General features: G+C 53.3%; 1 protein-coding gene across 10 annotated transcripts in view; it reads right to left on the bottom strand.

The window, feature by feature from the left end:
• CAMTA1 (calmodulin binding transcription activator 1) overlaps positions 1–24,083 on the bottom strand; it is a 980,974-nt gene that overhangs the window by 68,978 nt on the left and 887,913 nt on the right. The gene's annotated exons all lie outside the window — the stretch shown is intronic.

The raw sequence follows: 24,083 nt of genomic DNA on the forward strand, positions 1-24,083 counted from the left end.
AGCCACACAGCTGGAAAGCAGTGGATCTGGGTTTCACTTCAGAGCCTGTGTTCATTCTGCCCTATTCCAAGCACCTAAAAACTCTTACCATTAAGTAGATATCATTTGTTTAACAGAACAGTCTGAAAATTTCTACAAAGGATTTTTTTTTTTTTTTGAGACAGGATCCCACTCTGTTGCCCAGGCTGGAGAGCAATGGTATGATCTTGGCTCGATGCAGCCTCAGTCTCTACAAAGGAATTTTACTACAATGATTAAAGTTCAAGATGCATAACAGAAAGTCCACACCAACTGATTTCATTACACCTGTTACATTTCAATACACTCCAGGGAAATGGTAGTCATTAATATTATATACCAAATATCTCTGGTTGCTATCCCTGGGGGTGCTTTGCACTGGCCTGAACCCTTTAAAGTTAGATGTGACCATGTGACTTTCTTGAGCCAATGAAACATGAGTAAATCTGATGTGTATTATTACAGATAGAAGCTTTAAGAGCCAGTGACCTGCCCACCACATTCTTTCCCCCGGCCCTGGCAATTGTGCAACCTTGTTTATAGGAAGAGGTAGCCTCTGCCAGCCTGGGCCCCTGTGTGACTATGATGAGTAGGGCCCTCCCTAGCAGTTGTAGTTGGACTTGTAGCATGAATGAGAAATCCAGTCCTGAGATTGAATTGGTTGTTACTGCAGTATAATCTAACCTCTCCTGTCTGATAAGAAATCAGATGTTTCTGTATATATCAACTTCCAGTAAAAGAAAAAATCATAAGATTCTGCTCAAACTAAGTGACAATTTAAAAATAAGAGCAAGATGCATATTCAGTATATCTTTAAGGCTTGAAGAAATAGAAAATATTTTTAAAAGCCACAGGTAAAGCTGACAAGGCAATTCAATGGGGAAAGAATCGTCTTCAACAAATGGGGCTAGGACAATGGGCTATCCACATGAAAAAGAATGAAGTTGAACCCCTGCCTCACACCATATATAAAATGTAACTCAAAGTGGATCAAAGACCTAAATATAAGAGGTAAAGCTACAAAACTCTTGGAAAAAAAATACGGCAGTAAACCTTCATGACCTTGGATTTGGCGATAGTTTCTTAAATATATCAAAAGCACAAGCAACCAAAGGAAAAAATAAATAAATTGAACATTATCAAAATTGAGAAACTCTTTGCTTCAAAGGGCAACATCAAGAAGTAAAAAGACATTTCACTAAAAGGGAGAAAATATTTGCAAGTCTCATATTTCATAAGGGACTTGTATCTCGAATATAAAGAGAACTCTTACAGCTCAAAAATAAAAAGCAAAGAACCCAGTTTTTAAAATGGGCAAAGTATCTGAATAGACATTTCTCCAAAGAAAATCAATAATAAGGGCAATAATCAATAATGCTCAACATTTGATTTGAGGAAATCAAAGTCACTGAGGAAATGCATATCAAAACCACAATGAGATACCACTTCACACCCACTCAGTGACTATAATCACAAAGAAAGAGAATAACAAGCGTTGGCAAGGATGTGGAGAAATTTGAACTTTTTACACTGGTGGTGGAAATGTAAAATGGCACAGCTACTTAGGAAAACAGTCTGGCAGTTCTTCAAAAGGTTAATTATAAAGTTATGATGTGACCCAGCCATTCCATTCCTAGGTATATATCCAAGAGAATGAAAAGAGATGTCCATACATATGGACATTTACTTAGCAATAAAAATAAGGAAATACTGATTCATGCTACAACATGGGTGAACCTTAAAAACATCATGCTAAGTGCAAGAAGCCAGCCACAAGTCCCTACATTGTATTATATCATTTATAGAAAATGTCCAGATTAGGAAAGTTTATGGTGACAGAAAATAGATCAATAATTGCCTAGGGAGGGTGGTGGAGGGGTGGGCACCAGGATTTTTCTTGGGGGATGAAAATGTTGTAAAATTAGTTTGTGGTGATGACTGCACAACCCTGTGAAAACACTCAGAAACTTTGTACTTCAAATAGGTAAATTGTATGGTATGTTAATTATGTCTCAATAAAGCTGTAACACACACACATAGACAGAGGAGAAGAGAAAGAGAATGAAGAAGTATAGAATAGAAATCAATGGATTTAACTTGAGAAAAGAAGACTGACTGACGGAAAAAGCTAGGCCCAGGTCAGGAGAGTCTGATGGCTGATCCTCCCAGTGAGTCGGTCTGGGCCTATGTGGGGTACAGTGGCAGGAGGGGAATCTGAATAGACAGGCCCTGTCCCGTGACTACTCAGTGAGGAGATGAGTCTGGCACAGGGGAGGCCCTGAGTCACAACGATGGTGATGCCCAGGGCAGAAGATGTCAGAAGACAGGCAGTTTCTCACGGTGCTTCTGAAGGTCGTGAAAAAGCCAGAGGTGAGTCTGTGAAGTCCCTGCTGGCCATGATGATGTCCCTGACAGCTGGGGATCCTGGTGAGAACAGCATTCAGAACTTGGGATTCTCCTTGCAGATCACAACGGTTGGCTGACTCGGGGAAAGGGGGAGCTTTGCAGAGAGCCTCAGACATCTCCAGCTGAGCTGCACCTGTCAAGGCCCCTGAGCCGTCCAGGAAGAAGGAGGCACTGAGGTGGGGAATGGGGTCCTGGCCTGGGGTCAGCAGCCTGGGCTCTGGTTCCAGTTCCGCACCCCCCCTTGCCCCCCAGAACTACCTGTATGGCAAGCTCCTTTCCCTTCCTGTGCCTCAGTTTCCTCCTCTGTAAAATCAGTTTAGACTACACTGCAAGATTGTCCAGCCCGCAGCCAGTGGGCCGCATGCCAGCCAGGACAGCTTTGAATGTGGCCCAACACAAATTCGTAAACTTTCATAAAACATTATGAAATTTTTTTGTGTGTGTGATTTTTTTTAACCTAATCAGCTATCGTTAGTGTTAGTGTACTTTATGTGTGACCCAAGACAATTCTTCTTCTGCTGTGGCCCAGGGAAGACAAAAGATTGGACACCCTGGACTAGAGTCTCAACATAATTCTTTAAAAATCCTGTTTAATACAAATCCGTTGTTGCTGCTGAAGGGACAGGTCTAAGGCCATGTTGGGGGGGGTCACAGTGCATGGCCAGCATGACCTGACAGAGCAGGTGCCCCTATGCTTCAGCTGCAGGGACTCTGGGCTTAAAATCATCAGTCCCATGAGTGCAGTTGCATGTGTGAGCTTGGCCAACCCACGGCATCAAGAGAACGTACCCATTCTCATCATTTCGAGCCATTCAGCTTTAGGTTGGCTTGTTATATGGCCAGAGATAATGGTCCTGACAGTGATGCGGAGGATAGTGGGGAGAAAAGGTGTTTGCTACCAGGACATGCCATGATTGGCGTCATCCTGGGAAGGTGCCAGCTGTAATATGGAGGGAGGAAGAGATGCATTAGCCATCAGCGCAAAAACCGACAGGTTTCTCCTAATGGACATAATGCAGAAAAGAACCCAAAGAAGCAGAGTGAAACCACCTTCAACTCATTCTCCCTGCTGGCTGACACAGGCCCATCCATTCCGCCAGCAACTTCTACCAGGCCCCCACTATTACATACATGTTGGATGATAAAATACACAGCTATTCTCCCCAGTAAAGTGGGGGAAATGCAGAGACATCTCTGCTGTGAAGGGGAGCAGGATGCTAAAAGGCAGATTGTCCCAAATCAATTCAGGTGGTGGGAAGGCATGGTGAAAAAGTGCCCACTGGGCTGCAATGTCAGATGGCCCTGAGTTTGAATCCCCAACGGTGTGACACAGGACAAGTCACTTGACTCCTCTAAGATTCAGGCTCCTCTTCAATAGAATGGGGATGGAAAGATCTCCTGGAATACGGCTGGGGTGAAATTGGGTAATAAACTTAAGTAGATAGCCCAGGGCCTGGTGGGTGCTCAGTGAGGACTCAGGGGATAGAACCCGGAAATCACCATCACTTTATGTCCTCCTGTCCTCAGGATATGCTCCAGATCTTTCAGGGTGGCAGATGCCTTCCTGCCAGTTTCCTCCCTATGCTGTTAGAATGAGTTTGCCTTTCCCGTGTGCACAGCAGCTGTGTGAGGGAGCTGGCCAGGATGCCTTAGGCAGATTGAGTAATCCCACACACATACAAGAGAGGTGCTCCAACGGAATCTTATTCTGTAGCCATTCAGGAGTAGCTGGAGTGAGAAGACCCAGGCCCAGACCTCCTAGCATGCACTGGTTTAACTCACAGGTCCCACCCAGCCCAGCCTGCACCAGCAGAGCAATACAAGCTGTTTCTTCTAAGCAAGAATTCCCACATGTCCATGCACCTCTTCACCTGGCTAAGGGCTCACAGATCCTCCCGTGCAGAGTGTATGGGCTGCCATGGCCTTCTCTACGGCTCCCTGTGCAGGGTCCAACCCTTCTCAAGCTCCTGAGGAGGTGCTCAGAAGACACCAGTCTTCAGGTCTGAGACAGCATCAGCGGTCCTGTGGGGCTACAGTCAACTTTTCCATGAGGCAGAAAGACCCCGCTGAGCCTTCAAAGAGGATGCCGTGTACCCTACAGCCCAGTAGAGTCACAGTGGTAAATGGGCATTTTAATCAGAAAAGTACTCTCAAAAAATGCACTAAATCAAGCTGTCATGGTGTGGCTTTCTTATAAAGCAGATAACATTTATTTAAAAAAAAAAAAAAAAACTGGCTGGGCACTGTAGCTCACGCCTGTAATCCCAGCACTTTGGGAGGCTGAGGCGGGTGGATCATGAGGTCGGGTGTTCGAGACCAGCCTGGCCAACATAGTGAAACCCTGTCTCTACTAAAAATACAAAAAAGTAGCCAGGTGTGGTGGTGGTGCCTGTAGTCCCAGCTACTCGGGAGGCTGAGGCAGGAGAATTGCTTGAACCTGGGAGGTGGAGGTTGCAATGAGCCGAGATTGCGCCACTGTACTCTGGCCTGGGTGACAGTGAGAGACTCCGTATCAAAAAACAAAACAAAACAGCAACAACAACAACAAAAACTTAGAGATCTAATTAAACAAGTGTGCTCTCTCGTAGGCAACAGTGGAGTCAAAAGACGTGACATTTATGAGAAAGCCATTTTGACATCACCATCCTCACAGCCACTGTCAGGTACCCGTGAAAATGAGAGCTGGAAAGTTGTCCTTTTAGGGAAGCAACTAGCTACTCCCTAAGAATAATAAGTACTAAGGTCATGAAGAGAGGAGCTGTGCTGTTACCAACAGGAGACAGAGCAATCACAAAGGAAGGCCCAATTATGCGCAAGTACATTTTAAATGACAGCCGTCTCCTGCACCAGGGGAGGCAGAGCTGACATATTTAGTTCAGGGAGCATTTGCAGATACCTTTGGTGCTAAATGACATTACTTAGAAAAAGAAAAAAGTGGCCAGGGAAAAGCGCAGATATGACACACACACACACACGCATGCCCCCACCCCCTGCTGATCTCTCTTTGGCACCCTGGGTCACTTTTTCACTGTGGCCCCTCATGGTGCAGCCACAGTCCCATGCAGGCCAGCACCTCACTGGCTCTGGAACCAACGAAGTGGAGGCTGTCCCCTGCTTGGCTCTGCTGCCCCCCAGGGCCTAAGAAGCACCTATGTCCAAAGTGAAATACCATGGATCGTGCTCTGTCTCCAGAGCGGGAACAAGAAACACAGCCCCACCCAATGATCCTCCTGGTCTAATCTCACTTTCAAGTGACTTGGAATAATGCCAGGGTGTTTCACCAAATATAAAAATGAGCACCCACTCACTCTGTTACCGGGAATGAAAAAATGAGAACACCAGGGGAGGAATGATGTCTTTGAGGGCAACTGGGGGCCTTGGAGCTTCAGGCTCCCTGCCGCGCCCTCTTCTCTCTGCTCAAAGCTCGCTCTTGCCTGCTGCTTTCCAGGGGAGGGGTGTAAAGATTCATGATGAATGCGTCAGGCATTTCCAAGTTCCAGAGTGCTGGGGGCTTCCAGGGCATCAGGCCCCACCTCGTGGGGGCTGTGTCTGCAGCATTTCTGGGCTGGCTCCGTAGCACCTCTGTGCAGAGCTATCTACCGGTTTCTCCTGGCTTTAGCTCTCCTGGGTGACCCAGACCAGACCTTCTGATGTCATAATAAACATCATGGAGCTTATAAAATTAGAGCAATGATGCATTTTTTATGCCTTAGGAATTACACTGAATTGTTAATGTCTTGGAAAATGGCTGAATGCTGCATTCGTAGCTTTCCTTTCCCTTAAGAGTGAATTATTGAGCAGGAATGATCTCTCTCCAGGTCCCCGCCCTGGCTCAGAGATCCCTGTCTGCACCCAGCTGGGCACTAATTGCAAGGTCCGATCCATTCCCATCAGTGTTGAGGAGAGGAAGAGAAGTCTTGTTGGAGAAGGGCAGCCATCGAGGAGGGGACAGTGGTGCTAGGGCTTCCTTCAGCCTCCCAGCCCCCCGCACAGGAGAGGGAGACAGCAGAGAGGGCCGGAGGGAGGGAGCTGGTGGCTTAAAATGGAGCCGTTCACAACCCTGCACAGCAAATGGAGCCATCGAGAGGACACTTGACTGAGAGGAGAGCATTGCTGGAGCCAGGGGTGCCGTCTGCAGGACGGAGACAGGAGACAGTGTTGTTTCCAGGGCACTGTGGACCATGGCACAGGTGAGCAATTTAAAAAGGTGATTGGAATCATATGTTAGAATAATCACCTTAGCAGTCAAAGGCTCCTGGAATTTTTCATTTAATTTCACATCTTAGGTGGACTGATCTATAATTTAGTTAATCTCACATCTCCACCTAGGAAAACTGGAGCTTTGCACAATATTTTCTGCAGACGACAAAGTATTCACTCAAACTATTTCTCATAGTAAAATGTGCTCTTTGTCCCCAGAGAACTGCTGAATACTACATAAGATCTGTGTAGGAGCCATGCTTTAACAACAACAACAACAAACACCTCAGACACACAACAACCCTTTCCTCCCTTGATAAAGATACCGAAAAGAATCTGGTCTCTGGGGTGAGGAGTAGGGGAAGCAGGTGCAAGCAGGTGGGTGCAGAGGAGTGGGAAGATGGCATTTTGTGTAGGAAAGAATTTAACCGGCTGGGCGCGGTGGCTCACACCTGTAATCCCAGCACTTTGGGAGGCCGAGATGGGCAGATCACGAGGTCAGGAGATCGAGACCATCCTGTGAATGGTGAAACCCCGTCTCTACTAAAAATACAAAAAATTAGCCGGGTGTGGTGGCGGGCGCCTGTAGTCCCAGCTACTCAGGAGGCTGAGGCAGGAGAATGGCGTGAACCCGGGAGGCAGAGCTTGCAGTGAGCCGAGATTGCGCCACTGCACTCCAGCCTGGGGGACAGAACGAGACTCCGTCTCAAAAAAAAAAAAAAAAAAGAATTTAACCTTGCCCAAAGAGAGGTCTGGCTTTTGTCCTCACCTTCTGGGAGGTGAACTCTAAGCCCTTGGAATACCATGCCTGATTGGAGTTTCTTTGTTTGCCTGGGATTCTTGGGTCACAGACTGGTCTAACCATATGATTTAGGGTAGATGCTGGCCACACTGTATAGTTTTAGGGTAGGGGTTGGCTGTGCCAGAAAGACCAACAATGTGACTTAGGGTGGGGGCTTTGGGTCACGTGGTATCAGCTGATTCTGGAGGAGCTGGAGAGGGAGGGCAGTCACCTGTGTGATGGAGCTACAATAAAAACTCTGAACACCAGGGCTATGGTGAGGTGCCCTGATTGGCAGTACTCCATGGGTACTGTCACACATCAATGCCAGGAAAGTCATGCTTTTCATGACTCCACGGGGAAGAGGACAGTGGAAGCTCCATGTCTGGTACCTTCCCAGACTATGCCCTGTGCCCTTCCTCCCTTGGCTGATTTTAATCTGTATCCTTTTGATGTAATAGAGTGCAACTGTATGAGAGCTTTTGGTGAGTTCTGCGTCCTTCCAGTGAATGATCAAACCTGAGGGTGGTCTAGGGGACCCCTTGCAGTTGGTGCAGCAATAAAGGTGGTCTTATGTGGATGGTGCTCCCTTTAACTTGACAGGTGGCTAACTGATATGGTTGGCTGTGTCCCCACCCAAATCTCATCTTGAATTTCCATGTGTTGTGGGAGGGACCCAGTCGGAGATAATTGAATCATGGAGGCAAGTCTTTCCTGTGCTGTTCTCATGATAGTGAATACATCTCACGAGATCTGATGGTTTTAAAAAGAGGAGTTCCCCTGTAAGAGCTCTTTCTCCCTTTGCCTGCTGCCATCCGTGTAAGATGTGACTTGTTCCTCCTTGCCTTCCACCATGATTGTGAAGCTTCCCCAGCCACGTGGAACTGTAAGTCCAATTAAACCCCTTTCTTTTGTAAATTGCTCAGTCTTGGCTATGTCTTTATCAGCGGTGTGAAAACAGACTGATACATTAACACTTGCACATTCTTTCTATATATGAAGGGCACTCCTATGAGCACACATTACAGTTTTGATAGAGAATTAGCCACTGTCAAGTGTGTTCCCTCCAGATGGAGGCACAGAGGGGTTCCCCTGGCTTCTCACACCTCCTGGACACTCAAGCACTCATCACATTGATTGTGTTGTCCTGTGTGCCCCCTGCCCTGGGCTGTGAGTTCCTGGGGGGTGAGGGGATGCCTGGTTGATGGGTAAAGCCTTGGTTCTAGCAGGTACTGCTGAATGACAGATGGGTGGACGGGCTGCTTCCTATCAACACTGTTTCTTCCATATAGTTTATGACCCAGTTTGGGGGTGAGGTGCCTGTGAATGACAACCTGAGGCTGGGTGCTGGGAGGCTTCAACAGGGCCATGATGTGAAGCACCAGGCCTGGGGCCTGGCTGGTGATCATTACTGTTACTGTCACACCAGTGTGTTTTGAAGCAGCAGGATTCCTGTGGATAGGGAGGTTTTCATGGCCCCGACTCACCTACTCACTCACTCATTCATTCATTCATTCATTCATTCATTCTTTCCTTCACCAGGCTAATATGGGACTGGGTCAGGGGCATTACAGAGGGTCAGATGAGGCGCTCCTCCAGGGTCCATGCACCACAACCTACCAGGTAGTGACTTGTCAAGGACCAGCTTGAGAAACCCCCTCCCTCTCTGAGGCCTAGAGAGAGGGCTGAGCAGCTCCAGGAAGAAAAGTGCTTTTTCCTTTCTCTTCCAGCTTCAGTGAGCTGAAGGGAGGATTTCTCACCAGGTGGCCCTTTAAAAGCAATGAAGGCAGCCTCAGGGCACATACAATAAACAGGTAACTGAGGGTCAAGCTTCTGCATTCTGGTCTTGGGTCACTTGCCTGGAGCTTGTTCAGTGACAGGGAGACCCAAAGGGAGGCAATGCTGCCTGGTTAGTCCTGGACACCCTACCCAGCCTGGTTCTGATGTCAGAGAGGATATCCGGGCGGCTGGATCCTGAAGCTGCCGTCAGCCCTGAGGACAATGGCCCTGAAGATACCACTAGGCCATCTATCCCTCCCTCCCTCCCTCCCTTCCTCCCTCCCTCCCTCCCTTCCTTCCCTCCCTTGAAGAAACCTTCATCGAGACCCTACTGTGTCCCTGGACCCCTACATTGGGGCACAACGATAATTAAGACAGAAGTTCTTGGCCTTGGGACTCAGCAATATTGTCACGCTTATCAATTTCCTCCACACCCACAGATGTGCTTTATTCAGTGCCACCTCCACGCAGACATTTCAGACTTCTCTCTCTCTCTCTCTTGCTCTCTTGTCTATTTGTTCTCTCAGCTCTGGGGGCTACACCCACCTGCCATTGACTTTTCACACAGATGTCCCAAGAGCTCCTTAAACTCAGCTCAACTCCTGACTGGTCCTCCTCCAAGGTGAATGACATGGAGCCTCCATAATGAATCCATCCACAAGACCTCCTGATGCCATCTCCTCAGTGGCTCTCACACTGTCCCTGTGCCCCCAGAACTGCCAAGTTACCATCATCTCTAGCCAGGATGATTTTCTGGTCTCCCCTCATCCTCTCTGAACCTCCTTCAATCTTGTTCTCCATGTGGCTGCCATGTGCGCTTCTTCAGAAGCCAACTTGGTCACGTCCCTGCCTCTCGAACCCTCAGTGGCTTTCCTCTCCGTGGGGGATAAAGCCTGGTGCACACAGCCCTGGCTCTGAGGGTCCCTCCAGCCCCTGTGGCCTGATTCACTGCCTGCCCCTCTGCCTCACTGGCTTCAATGGCTCCCTCCCACCACAGAGCTTCTGCGCACGCCGTTCCTGCGGCCCGGAATGTTTGCCTTCTCTCTTCATGGAGTTAACTTGTGCTCATCCTTCAGATCTTGGTTTGGGGGTCATTTCTTCAAGAAATCCCTCCCAGGCCTCCCCGGGAAGTCACCATCCTCCATTATAAGGTCCCCAAATGCTTGTTCGTGCTAAGGCAGGTGGTCAGTTCGGATGTTTCCTCCCCTGGACGGGAAGCTCATTAACTGCAGGTCCTCATCTGATCCATTTCTTCTGATCCTCATCACGTGACACAGTGCCTGGCACCTAATGGGCACTCCACTGACGGTTGTCGTGAATAACCGGGAAGCAAGGACAGGCTCTAGCCCTGGGAGGCAGCTCCAAAGTAGTTCAGGTGCAACAGGAAGAGGCTCCAGAAGCCTCGCATGGCATGGAGGTCAAGAACGGATGATGGGGTCACACTGCTGTGTGTGACTCTTCTCTGCGCCACCCACTCACTGTTGTCTGAGCATCTCCGTCTGTGGAACAGGGGCCTCACAGGTTGCCGGGAAGTCTCAGTGAGTCACTACACGTGGGTACGCATCAGTACTTCATGGCCAGGTCCTGGCAGGTAGTGCGTGTGCAGATGTCAGCTGCTGTCCCTCCTGGTGGCAACTCTGTGCCAGAAGGTGTTTTGCTGAAAGAAACAATCCTGGTGACTCAGAAGTCTGCCATGTGTCTCAAGACCAATCGATGCAGCTTGATGCCACTGAAGTGATGCAGGATGTCACCAGCTCTTCTCAAGACCACCAAATGGGGTGTGGGACTGGGGTAGAGTTCCTCGCCCACATGCCAGCACATCTCAGGATTTGGTATGACAGAAGACACTCCGAGGCCTCCACTGGGTACCTCCCGATCTGCTGATGCCAGAACTGGTCCTTCTGCGTGAGGGCCAGGGAGCAGAGGGCTAGAGCCAGGTCACTGCTCCCTCTCTCCTGCCAGTGTGAATGCCAGGAGAGTGTCAGCTCACTCTGCAGGGACACTGGAGGCGAACCTTGACCTCGCCAAAGAAACCACAACCCACCACACAGAAGCCGCCCAGGGCTCCCAGCCGGCTCTTTCTTTTTATTTTGAGATGGAGTTTCGCTCTTGTTGCCTAGGCTAGAGTGCAGTGGCGCGATCGTGACTCACTGCAACCTCTGCTTCCCGGGTTCAAGTGATTCTCCTATCTCAGCCTCCTGAGTAGCTGGGATTACAGGCAACTGCCACCACACCCGGCTAATTTTTTGTATTTCTAGTAGAGACGGGGTTTCACCATGTTGATCAGGCTGGTCTTGAACTCCTGACCTCAGGTGATACGCCCAACTTGGCCTCCCAAGGTGCTGGGATTACAGGCGTGAGCCACCGTGCCCACTAGCTGGCTCATTTCTTATCTGCCTTTGTGTCCTAGCTTCTGGGGCACGGGTGAATTTGGCCGTGGGATGGAGAAGGGGAGGCAGACAGAGGGAGGAGAGCATGCAGGAGTCAGGAGGTGACTTCCATCCTGATTCAGCGATGGCTTGGGGCCAGCAGCTGCTCTTCCTGGGGCCTGGGTTCCTTCCAGAAGAATGAGGAGATTGGACTATGGGACAAGTTCCAACTCCCGAACAACCTTCGTTTGTTTTTGGTGTATCAACTGTTTTCCCTCTGCCACTGATTTTTCTTTTTCTTTTTTTTCTGAGATGGTCTCGCTCTGTCACTCAGGCTAGAGTGCAATGGCACAATCTCAGCTCACTGCAGCCTCAACCTCCAGGCTCAAGGGATCCTCCTGCCTCAGCCTCCCGAGTAGCTGGGACCACAGGTGCCACCTGTGCCACCATAACTGGCTAATTTTTGTATTTTTTGTCAAGACAGGGTTTCACCTTGTCAGGAGGTCTTGAACTCCTGACCTCAAGCGATCCTCCTGCCTCGGCTTCCAAAAGTGCTGGGATTACAGGTGTGAGCCACCATGCCTGGCTTGCCACTGATTTTTTTTTTTTTTTTTTTGAGAAGGAGTTTCACTTTTGTCATCCAGGCTGGAGTGCAATGGCATGGTCTTGGCTCACTGCAACCTCTGCCTCCTGGGTTCAAGCGATTCTCCTGCCTCAGCCTCCCGAGTAGCTGGGACCACAGGTGCCACCTGTGCCACCACACGTGGCTAATTTTTGTATGTTTGGTAGAGAGGGGGTTTCATCATTTTGGCCAGGCTGGTCTTGAACTCCTGAGCTTAGGTGATCCGCTCGCCTTGGCCTCCCGAATTGCTGGGATTACAGGTGTGAGCCACTGCGCCCCGCCTGATTTTTAAAAAAGTCTCCTGTTATTCTTGAAGTATGGTCCATATGACACATACCTGCCTCTCACTGTTTTTCCCCTAACAAAGGACTCTGATTTCACAACAGGTGCAAAGTCTCAGCAGATTACTGCCGGGGAGGGAGCCAGTCTTCAGCCTATCAAAGACTATTTTGAATGTCCTGGTGTCACAGATGTGCCCCCACATCTGTGACAACAAGGTTGCTGGGCTGCTCTGAAGGGTCAGAGATATGTGTATTTTTAGGAGCTTCTGAAAGGACAGGGCTTTGTCCTTGGCCCCAGTTAGAGGCTGAGCACTGGACTGGATGGGAAGGGTGTCCTCTCACCTCGCTCAGGACCACTAGGAACCCGTGTCCCCCTAAAGGCTGCACTAGGCCCCAACCAGCACTTGTGTCTTCTCTTCTCCATGGTGGGTGTTCTGGGTCTCAGGACCACTTCTCCCGGCAGCTGCATACACAGACTGGCACCTCCCTTGGTTTCCAGGGAGATGGATTCTGAGAGCCCAATCCCAGGAAAGGCTAAAGATGTCAGCCCACCACTGGCCTGGACCAGCCAGATTCCCTGACTGGTCTCTCTGTGGTCCCAGCTTTGCCAAGAGGCCTTTCTTCAAGGCTATGCTTTTAGTGGAACAGCTGACCCACATCCGAATGCTGTGGTAGAATAATGTGAGTCCGGCTGGGCACGGTGGCTCACGCCTGTAATCCCAGCACTTTGGGAGGCCAGGGCGGGTGGATCACTTGAGGTCAGGAGTTCGAGACCAGCCTGGCCAACATGGTGAAACTCTGTCTGTACTAAAAATACAAAAATTAGCTGGGTGTGGTGGTGCACACCTGTAATCCCAACTACTTGGGAGGCTGAGGCAGGAGAATCACCTGAACCCAGGAGGCAGAGAGGCTGCAGTAAGCTGAAATGTAGCCACTATATTCTAGCCTGAATGATAGAGCAAGACTCTGCCAAAAAAAAAAAAAAAAAGGAATAATGAGAGTCCGATGTAATCGATTTAGGAGCTGGGGCATAATTGCCTGAGCAGGCCTGCCAGGCAGGCTTCCGGTGAATCTGCATGATTCTTGCCCCCAGCAACAACCAGCGGTCAGGGCCCTGGAGCTGTCTCCACCAAGTCAGATATCAACACAGTGTTTGGGGGTGAATCACACTTTGTTCCTGCTTTGTGGCTCACCTGGAGCCCCTGCTCCCCAGCGGGGGGCCATGAAGAAGGAATCTGTCTCTGGGACTCAGAGCGGATGTGCGACATCTCCACGAGCCCAGGGACAGAGAAGCTGCCCTCCTGGGGCCCATGGACCTATCAAAAGGTTGGCGAGACCAACACCAGAGGTGCAAGATGGGAAAAGCAGGGGACAGGGCCTTTCCTTCTGCTGAACGAGCAGTGGATGAGGCAGTGGGAGGCACGCGCTCTCCTGGGCCAGGCAAGAATCTAGGAGGCTCCTGCCCTTTCTCATCTGGTCCCAGGCTGCGGAAGGCTGTGACTCTGAGCTCAGAGACAGGTATGGTGCCGTGTCACCTGGATTTTCCAGCCACTTCTCTGAATTCTGCAAATCCGTGGAGCTCCCTCTTGCCTCAGGACCTTCCTACCCACCTCCCCCTGCTTGGAGGGCTCTTACCCAGCTGCCCGCTTGGCATCTGACCTGCCTGACCACATCCTTTTTTTTTGAAACACCTTCGTTTCTTAGCCTCCATGGGTCACATCCTGCTGGTTTCCCTCCGTTGCACTAGCTGTCCTCCTCCCTCCTTGGCCAGCTCCTCGTCTGCTTGGTGTCCACATACCAGGGGAGCCTGTGCTTGATCCTGCAGCCTCTCCTCTGCTTCATCTGTGCTCTTTCATGGAATCTTCGTGCTCAGACCTAGGGCGCTAAATGCCATCTGCACGCGGAGGTCTCCTAAATGTCATCTCCATTCTGGATCTCTAATTGGCCTCCAGACTTTCAGACCCCACTGTGAATCCAGCGTCTTTAATGAGATTGTCAGCTGTAACGTGACCAAAACTGAACACTAGATTCCCCTATCCCCCCGGGTTTGCTGCTTCTTCAAACTTTTCCATCTCAGGAAATGGTTTGCTGTCCCTCTGGTGGTTGAAGCCCCAAATCTAGGTGTTATTACTCATCATCCTCTCCCGTTCTTCATATTCAAATCATCAGCAGAGCCCTTGACTTCACCTCCAAATGACCCCAAACCCACCCTGTCCCTCAGGAGTCATTGTTCCGGCCTTGTCAGAGCCACAATCACCCCTTTGACTTCACCTCCAAATGACCCCAAACCCACCCTGTCCCTCAGGAGTCATTGTTCCGGCCTTGTCAGAGCCACAATCACTTCTTGCCCCAACGGACGCAAAAGCCCTGGAGTAGTCTCTGCCGGTGGAGACACAATTCATTCTCCACATGGCAGCTGCAGCGTTCTTGCAAACATACACCTGTGCGTGACAGCGCCCCTCTCGTGGCTCCCCACTGACCTCAGAATAAAAGCCCAGCCCCCTACTCTGGGTGATGCATCCCATGTGGCCTCTGCTGACCCCCCTGGCCCTCTCCCATCCCCGCAACCCCCTCCACCTCCCCTTCCGCTATTCTGGCTGCAGCTCCCCCAACGTGCCAGGCTTGCCCTCTCCCTGGGGGCTTTGCTCCTGATTCCCTGTCCTGGAATATTCCCCTCACGGTCTTACTGTGGCTGGGCCCTGCCTGTCATTCACACCCCAGCTTCAATATCACCTTCTCATCCAGGCCTCCTCTGACCTCCCCCGGCCTATAAAGCAGCCGCCCTGGTACCCTCTCCCAGACCATCCAGGGGAAGTTCGCTGCCCAGCACGCATCAACATCTGACAGTCTCCTTTGCAACTTGTTTGTTGTCTTTCTCCCCCGCTAGAATAGAAACTACAGGAGAATAAGGATTCCCCAGCGCCCAGAACAGTGCCTGGCACCCAGCAGATGCCGAGTCCATATTGAGCAGGTGACGGAAGACCAGGCAGCCCAGCTGGAAGGAGGTGGGAAGACTGGTTAGGACATGCACAATTGATTAGTTTGGGCTGAATTAAGGTGGTGGCAGAGAGGATGGCGAGAAGGAGAGAATGCGAGAGAAATAAAGGAGAGAAACATGCTAGTGTTGGGATGTTGGGGAGGGATTGAGCAAGGGGTGACTCCTGGGTTTTTGGGTGGGATTATCTACAGGGGTCAGGAATGTTATCAGAGAGGTAGGTTGGGGAAACAGAAAGAACGGCCATTTGTCCTGTCTGGGACCTACTGGCTTGCCCAAGAGAAACATGGGTCAAGTTGCCCTGTAGGCGGTTAGATGGATGGCCTGGATCCAAGAAGAGAAACAGAGGGGCAGCTATCCCTGCACCCCAGTAGGTGGGAGAGAGAGCCCTGGCTGGGAAGAAGCCCTCAGGGCACGTGGGCAGGGAGAAGAGAGTAGTCAGGAGAGAGCCAGCCATGCAGACATGACGGAACATTTTGGAAGGAGAAGCTTGGAGACTGAGAAGGAGCAAGCAGGGGAGTGGGAGGGAGGGGCAGAATCGCACTGCCCAGAGCGCCAGAGGGCTTCACCTGGGGAAGGGGCCATCAATGGGGACACACGGGCTGGGAGTCCTCAAGTGGAATGAAGACAATCAGGCCGTGGGGTCCATAGGGATGTGCTGTGGTCTTGGCAGGAGCCAAGGTGGTCAGTGTGTTCACGGCGGGTGGCTGTGGGAGGCCGCCCTATCCTGCTGCCCCATGGCCGTCCCTGAGCATCCCAACAGGAGGGCATCCTGTGAGTAGTTCCTCCAAGCCAGGAACTCATCTTTCCCATATCTGCATCCTTCCCTAAATATGTATTACTGTGTATATAGTAAATGCTCTATAAACACTGAACGGAACTGTACTTCCTGTGATGCTCCTTAAAACACACCACCTGTGATTACAGGACGGTGCCTGCGAACTCCTTAAAACACGCCACCTGTGACCGCAGGACGATGCCTGCGAACTCCTTAAAACACGCCACCTGTGACCGCAGGACGGTGCCTGCGAACTCCTTAAAACACGCCACCTGTGACCGCAGGACGGTGCCTGCGAACTCCTTAAAACACGCCACCTGTGACCGCAGGACGGTGCCTGCGAACTCCTTAAAACACGCCACCTGTGACCGCAGGACGGTGCCTGCGAACTCCTTAAAACACGCCACCTGTGACCGCAGGACGGTGCCTGCGAACTCCTTAAAACACGCCACCTGTGACCGCAGGACGGTGCCTGCGAACTCCTTAAAACACGCCACCTGTGATTACAGGATGGTGCCTGCAAACTCCTTAAAACACACCTGTGACTGCAGGACGATGCCTGCGAACTCCTTAAAACACGCCACCTGTGACCGCAGGACGGTGCCTGCAAACTCCCCGACACCATGGAGCCCCCGGAGCCTAAGCTGCGCTGCCTCTTCACTGCACCTCTCACAACACCTAGGGCAGAACCCCGCGCACAACAAACCCTCAGGAGGCTTCTGGTGTTTTCTGGGGGTCAGTTTTGCCTTCAGTGAGGCCTAATGGCCGGGACCATGCCCAGGACCATGCCCTGGGGACTAAGCCCACACGATATGGAGCCCTGCATTGAACAGCGTTACAGGATACGGAGCCCTGCATTGAACAGCGTTACAGGATACGGAGCCCTGCATTGAACAGCGTTACAGGATATGGAGCCCTGCATTGAACAGCGTTACAGGATATGGAGCCCTGCATTGAACAGCGTTACACGATATGGAGCCCTGCATTGAACAGTGTTACACGATATGGAGCCCTGCATTGAACAGTGTTCCTCAAATGTTCATGTCTACAGGGAACCTCAGAATGGGACTTGATTTGGAAATGGAGTCTTTGTAATTAGTAAATTACAAATGTAATTAGTAATTCATTAAGATGGGTTCACACCGGATGGGGTTGGCCTTAATCCAATGACTGGTGTCCTTAAAGGAAAGTAGGGACACAGACACACGCAGAGGGAGGACAGTGCAGGCAGAGACTGGGGTTCCGTTGCCACAAGCCATGGATCCATAACGATGATCAGCAGCCACCAGAGCTGCAAGTGGCCAGAGAGGGTCTCTTCCTAGTGCCTTCGGGGGGGCACAGCTCTCTGGGACCTTGAGCTCTGGTTTCCAGTCTCCACAGCTGTGAGAGCACATCTCTGTGTGAAGCCACCCAGTTGGTGGGCATTTGTCTGGCAGTCACAGGAAAAGCTGGCTGATCTTGACCCCTGGAGGGTCTGAGCTGCCATAGTCATGCACACTCTGGAAGGAGCCACCTGGCCCGCAGGTGGCAGGGAAGCCAATCCTGGGAGAGAAGCCTGCATCTGCCCGAGTCCTGGGGCTTCCTCCACGGGGTCAACTTTGCTTCCTGCCCCAACAGCCAGGACGGGGTGGCAAAGGCTGCCCCTCGGCCTTTGCTGAGAGGTGAGCTTCCTCCTAAGGGGCATTTCTCCGCAGGGCACCGTTTGCCACTGCTCCAAGGAGGCCGGGTAGGACCCAGCTCCAAGGTGACCCACTCCTTGCCACACAGAGGAGCTCCACACAGGTCTGCTTGGTGTGGCTCCAGCTGCAAATGGCAGGAAGTCACTGTCCCAGGAGGATCTGAGGACCAGGCCTCTTGGTCCTGGCTGAGGAGCACAGCTGGCTCCTTGGGAGCCCCAATGGCTAAGATGCTCCCCAAACTGGATGCTGATGCGACTCCCACCCACTGCGGTGCTGAGGAAAGCAGGCCCGGGGAGTACATGCACCCAAGCTGACAGATGCCCACCGCAATGTGTAATGACGGAGACCCCACAGACAGCGAGAGACGGGTTACGAGGAGGGCCCTGTGCTTTGGAGCATGGCACTGGCGGGGCTCGGAGAGGACGTGACTCCTGCCACTCAGCCTCAGGTCCCGAGTGCAAGACCAGCTCACGTCAGCTGCTTCTGCCACCTGTCACTGCTATGCACAGAAATACCCAGAGGCCCAATCGCTAACCAGCTTGTGTTGGCCCCAGTCCCCGCTCCAGGTGGATGCCAGAAAGCTCTTGGCGGGGCGGGCGTCCTTTCTTCCTTTGGGTGACCCCTGGGTCAGTGCTTCTCCAGCTCCCCTAAAGAGCTCCTGGAGGTGGGAAAGGGTAGGTGGGGGCTTCCGGTCTTTCACTATGGGTGTAATTCAAAGTAGCTCTTTGAAGTCAAGACCATTCACCCATGCTGTCTTATCTGAAAAATTCTTGTGAATTTTGTATTCTGCTCCACAATACAAACTGTATTGGTTTTAGTAAAGCAAAGGCATTTTACATTATTTAGCAAGGAAACAATTTTTGCTCCTCTGTCTTCCATCATCTGGGACAAGTGATGCCTTTGGAATGTGTTCTCAGTGTACATTGCACGTTCTCTCTTTTTTTTTTTTTTGAGACAGAGTCTCGCTCTGTCACCCAGGCTGGAGTGCAGTGGCGCGATCTCAGCTCACTGCAAGCTCCGCCTCCCGGGTTCAAGCCATTCTCCTGCCTCAGCCTCCCGAGTAGCTGGGACAACAGGCACCCACCACCAAGCCTGGCTAATTTTGTTTTTGTATTTTTAGTAGAGGCGGGGTTTCACCGTGTTAACCGGGATGGTCTCAGTCTCCTGACCTTGTGATCCGCCCGCCTCGGCCTCCCAAAGTGCTGGGATTACAGGCGTGAGCCACCGCGCCCGGCCAACTCTGTGTACATTCTCTAACAGCATCCCATGTCATGCGATGTGTTCGTGGGCCAGCTGAGGGTTGCTGGGAGGTGGGCTGGGTGGATCTGAGGGAGGGAGCCAGCCTAGGAGGGGCCAGCCCAGGCCCACTCAGCAGAAAGCCCTGGAGTGTTGCCATTGGAGGAAGAAGCACCCAGAGGCCTCCCAGGGACCAGTGTCCCAGCTGGAATGGCCTTTCCCACTGTCCCTGGAATGTACCCCTGGACTCTGGGGCAGTGTGTGATCTCCCAGCTCTGGTGGGTGGAGGCTGGTACTAGAATCAGCCCACAAGGAAAGGCCAGCAGGACCACAGCCACATGCCAGGGACAGGTCCTCTCACACCTAAGGTGGCAGCTCTGAAGTGGGGGCAGAGCTGGGGGATGCCCCAGAGACACATCTTCCATCTGTTAGCACAGAGAGCTTGGTCGGATCAGAAGGCCAAACTGAGAGGCCTTTCCTTCTCTCCACTTCCTTAGGAGCAAGGCTCTCAGTCTTCCCAGATGCCTACCCCAGGGCCAAGCTGCCCCAGAAGTCACAGGATAACCCCCTCTGTCTCTGGCCAGCTGCAGGGGCAAGCTGCCTGGGCTCACCCACCTTACACTGAGGCTTGCCCAGGAAGCAGGCACCTGGATAGTAAAGTTTGAGCTCTTAGTCCATGCTCCCCACTCTGCCTGAGATGACAGGGTTCCCCCTCACCCCTGAGGCCAGAAGGGGGCCTGCCCAGGAGACCAGCCAAGCCCAGGGGAGCTGCACGCAGGTCTCACTCCAATCCTCTCACCCAGGCAGGAGGCTCAGTTGCCTAAGAAGCATTGAAAATAGAGTCTAAGTCTAAGCGGCTTAGTGGGGTTCCAAGAAGGGCCAGCAGGTGGAGGTGGGGACAGGGAACCCTAAATTTTCTCAACTTGGCCTTGGGGAGAATCAGATGCTGTAAGACAAGAAAGAGACACAAAAGTTCCGCTCACCTTCTCTTCTAGGGACCCAGGTCACTTAAAGGTGTCCCAGTGTCCTTGGCCAGAAGAGGGCCCGCCCCACCCCCTCAGCTCCAGGGCTGCAGTGTTGAACCGCCTGGGTTTATTCTCTTTGTAAACACAGGCACAGGCGAGGCAAGTCTACACAGACAGCATCCTCTCGAAGTTCAGCACGGCCCTGGCTGTTGTATCCACAGGACCTATCACAGGCATAAGTGACATTTCCCAGAGATCCTCCCCAGTGGGTCTCCAGGGTAAACCCCATTGCCTGCCTATCTCTAGCCTGGAAGAGGTCCCCCTTGCATCTCTGTATGAAGAGCTGGCCTGCTCAGACCTCCCTGGGGTCCTGCGCAGACGGCCTGGGGTCAGGTCAGGACAGAGGAAATTTGTTCTGAATCCGCACCTTTGTGGGTGGAGGAGAAATGATGAAAATGGCAGTTTCCAAAGACCCTGGGCAAAAGGCAGCCGCTCATTCCCTCTCCTGCCACCCTTGATGCCTCCTCTTCCTGGGCTAACCCTGCTCAGGCTTCAGGTCTCACCAAGGGGGGTCGCTTCCTCTGTGAAACCTTCCTTACCACTAGTTGGATTCAGCTTTTTGACAGTCCCTCCTGCACTCACTCATTCACGTGTGCCTGCATTCATATCACAAATATGTACTGCAGCCTACCACGTGCCAGCCCTGGGCTAAGTGATGGGGGTCCGGCAGACAGGGCCTTTGACCCTGGCGCTCACAGTGGGTCGCAGGGGAGGGAGGGGAAGACCCCTAGGTCTGGGGGAGGCGCTGCAGCTCCGGGATCCAGAAGGCTGGGATTCCTCCTCCCATCTTCCCCCATCTCCACGCCCGGTCTCTCCCAGGATGGCTGCGCCCCAGCTGAGATTTTGGGGACGTCGGGTCCCTGCCCCGCGGCCCCAACGTGGGGATGATCGCCCTCCGCAGGGCGGGGCTGCGCAAACAAAAGCTATGCCAAGGGGACAAAGGCTGCGCCGCGGGGACAAAGACTTCGCCGCAGCTGCCGCTGCCGCTGCTGCGCGCGCGGGCGCGCGCGAGTTCTCTGCGCCCCAGACCCACGCCCCCCATCCGGCCTTTAGCCAAGCAAACAAATCCATGTTTTTAGATCTAATGAGGGCAGACAGTCTCTTCCCCAAACATTTTCCCCCGGGCATGGCAGAGGGGACAAAGGGCGCATCCCACATGCAGCGGAGGCCACGGAAGGAGGGAGCCAGGGCTCGCCGCCCACCGAAGGCCCGCGGTCCCCGCCGCACGGTGCGGCGCACTCGGAAGCGGGTGGCCGGGCTCAGGCCTTCCCAGTCCCGCGGTCCTCGCAGTCCCTGCGGGTGCCCCAGACCCTGCAGGGCGCGGAGCCTCCAGCCGTTCCGCGAAGGGCCCCGCATTGCGGCTGCGCGTCGGCGGGCGGGCGCGCGCGTGGGCGAGAGTGTGTGCGCGCGCGTGGGCGAGAGTGTGTGCGCGCGCGTGGGCGAGAGTGTGTGCGCGCGCGTCGCCGGCAGCCGTGCCCCAGTTTGCTCCGCGCTGCAGTCCCCTGGCGCCCACCCCTTCCCCAGCCCTCCTCCCCTCTCCGCGGCGCACCCGTCTCCACGGACCGGCCAGCGCGGAGGGAGAATCGGCCCAGCGCCCGCGGGGGCGGGAGGGGCTGAGCCGAGAAGCTGCGGAGACAGAGGGGAGGAGACGGGAGGGACAGGCGGGGAACGGAAGGCTCACCACCGCCCGGCCACTGCAGCATCGGCCCGGACGCAAAGTTCACGGCCAGGCCCCGTGGCTGGCCAGAAGCCTGGGACCCCCGCGCTCCCGGCTAGCTGTTCCCGCGGCCCCCTTTGCGCTGCGGCTGCGGCTGCGGCTGCGGCGCTGCTTCCCCTCCCCCCCCCCCTTAGTATTTATCAAGCTGGAGAAAGTATTTATCAAGCTGGGAAGGCTGGGCCCTTGGGTGGGTGAGTGCCTTGTATTCATTTAGGGGGAAAAAGAATAGCCAGGGAAGCCCCGCTTCTCAGTTCCTCTGTCCCTGCCTCCCTTCCACTCATTCCTTGAAAGGACAACTGGCCCAGACCAAAGGAAAGCGTCCTTCAGGGCCCTGATCTGCTCTCTGCAGGGCCCCTGGGCCGAGGTGGACCCCAGGCTTGTCCCCTTTGGTTCAGCAGGGCGCTCTGAGCTGGGGGTCCAAGCTGCGGAGCTGCTGTTCCCCTAGCTGTGCCCTGGCTGGTGGTAACAGAGGCGATGCTGCTGGACGCCCAGGCCTTGATGCCATCGCTGCCCCAATTCCTGTCACCCTCTTGTGTATCCTGCAGGTGCAGGGGTGCTTATTTCAACTTGGAGGCCCACAGAGTTCAGAGCTCAAAGTTCTGGGGGGAGGGGGCAGCTAGGGAGCAGGTGCCCAGCTTGGCGGCAGGCCCATCTCGAGGGGCCTGGGGTGGCCGAGGTCCCGGGGTGTGTCTGTCATGAAGCAGTTGGGTGGCTCCCCTTCCCCCCGGTCTCTATGGCAGCATCCTCCCATGCCGTAGTCTCTGGGGTACAGCTGGCTCTCTGGGTTTCCAGGGGGCCTGCAGATGTGTCCTGAGCTCTGGGACACTGCCTAACTGTGACTTTGCTCTCTGAAAAGGTTCCATCTGCCAGGCAGGGTCCTACAGTGGTCCCAGCATCCTTGGGTTCATTCTAGTGAGGCCGGCCAAGTCACTCAGGGAGAGCCAGAGCTCTGCAGAGTTCCCGACTCCATTCCCCATTTGTTCTGCAAAACTAAAGCCGGATTTCCTAAACGGGAGCCCCTGGTCACCCTGCCCTTCTTTGTTACATCCTGTGGGTGGCCATCACAGCTCTGTCTGGCTCCAGCCTCAGACAGGGATGCTGCCAAGGGCAGCTCGGTGCCCCAGGGCAGCCCATGCTAGGGTTTGCAGGCCCAAAGCTGCCCCAGGGAATTGTCTCCTGAGGGTTCACCAGCCAGGGCAGCTGTCAGCACCCTCTCTCGGCTGGGGCAGGGACTGGGATAAGGCTGAGGTTTACACACTGGGTGATTCAGGAAATGAACTATGTACCCAAGCCCAGAAATCCCCCAGCAGCCAACAGCAAGGGGCAGTCTGAGAGGTGAGACGCAAAAGGCCAGCTGTGGGTGTGGGGTGTGTGGGGGAGTGTTGCTTAGAGAACCCACCCCTGCAAGGGGCCCAGGCTCAGCTTAGCCCAGACCTCAACATCCTGGGTTGGCAAGGTCTCCAGCAAGGTACCCGATGGAGTGTCACCTCTGTGGGCTGCCCTGATACTGAGGTTAGGGACAGGCATCCCTCCTACCGCATCCCCAGTGTACCGGGCTCAGCCCCCCAGGCCTTGGCCAGCTCTGGGCCTCCTGACGTGTGCCCAGGTGGGAAACGGCAGCCTCTGGCCCTGGCATCCCCAGCCTGCCTTTGGCAGCTCTTCTATGCAGAGCCCCTGGTACCCCAAGGGGAACCACCAACACTCACCGACCCCCATGGCCAAGGCTGGCAGCTCTTGGAGTCCCTGCCTCTCCTTGACCACCAGGTCCTGCCTGCTCCCTTGAAGCCCACTGCGGTCCCTGACACTCTACCCTCTGCCACAGTCGCGATCCTGGGCTTGCCACAGAGGCCGTACAGGGCAGAGGTGGAATTAAAATCAGCCAAGAAGCTGGAGTTGAGGGTATTTGAGGGTTTCCAGGAGAAGATTTGGCTGGTTAGCCCCAAAAGCCAGAAGCAAGCCCCCAAATTCAAAAGAAGCCCAGGCCTGAGCTGCCTCCTGTCCTCTTTCTCGAGAGGCTTGGGGCTTGGTGATGGCCTCTGGGAACCCTTTTAACTTCCAGGAGCCCACGGAAACAGCCCTGGAGGGGCACAGCGGGTGCTTGGACCTTGCTGCCTGGGGTCCTTCGCCAGAGCCTCTTAGCTGCCCTGGGCTTGCTTGGCCACTCAGACAGCCCAGCAGGCATGCCAGCCACAGGCCC

Source organism: Pongo pygmaeus, chromosome 1 (assembly GCF_028885625.2).
Source record: "Pongo pygmaeus isolate AG05252 chromosome 1, NHGRI_mPonPyg2-v2.0_pri, whole genome shotgun sequence".
NCBI lineage: Eukaryota > Metazoa > Chordata > Mammalia > Primates > Hominidae > Pongo > Pongo pygmaeus.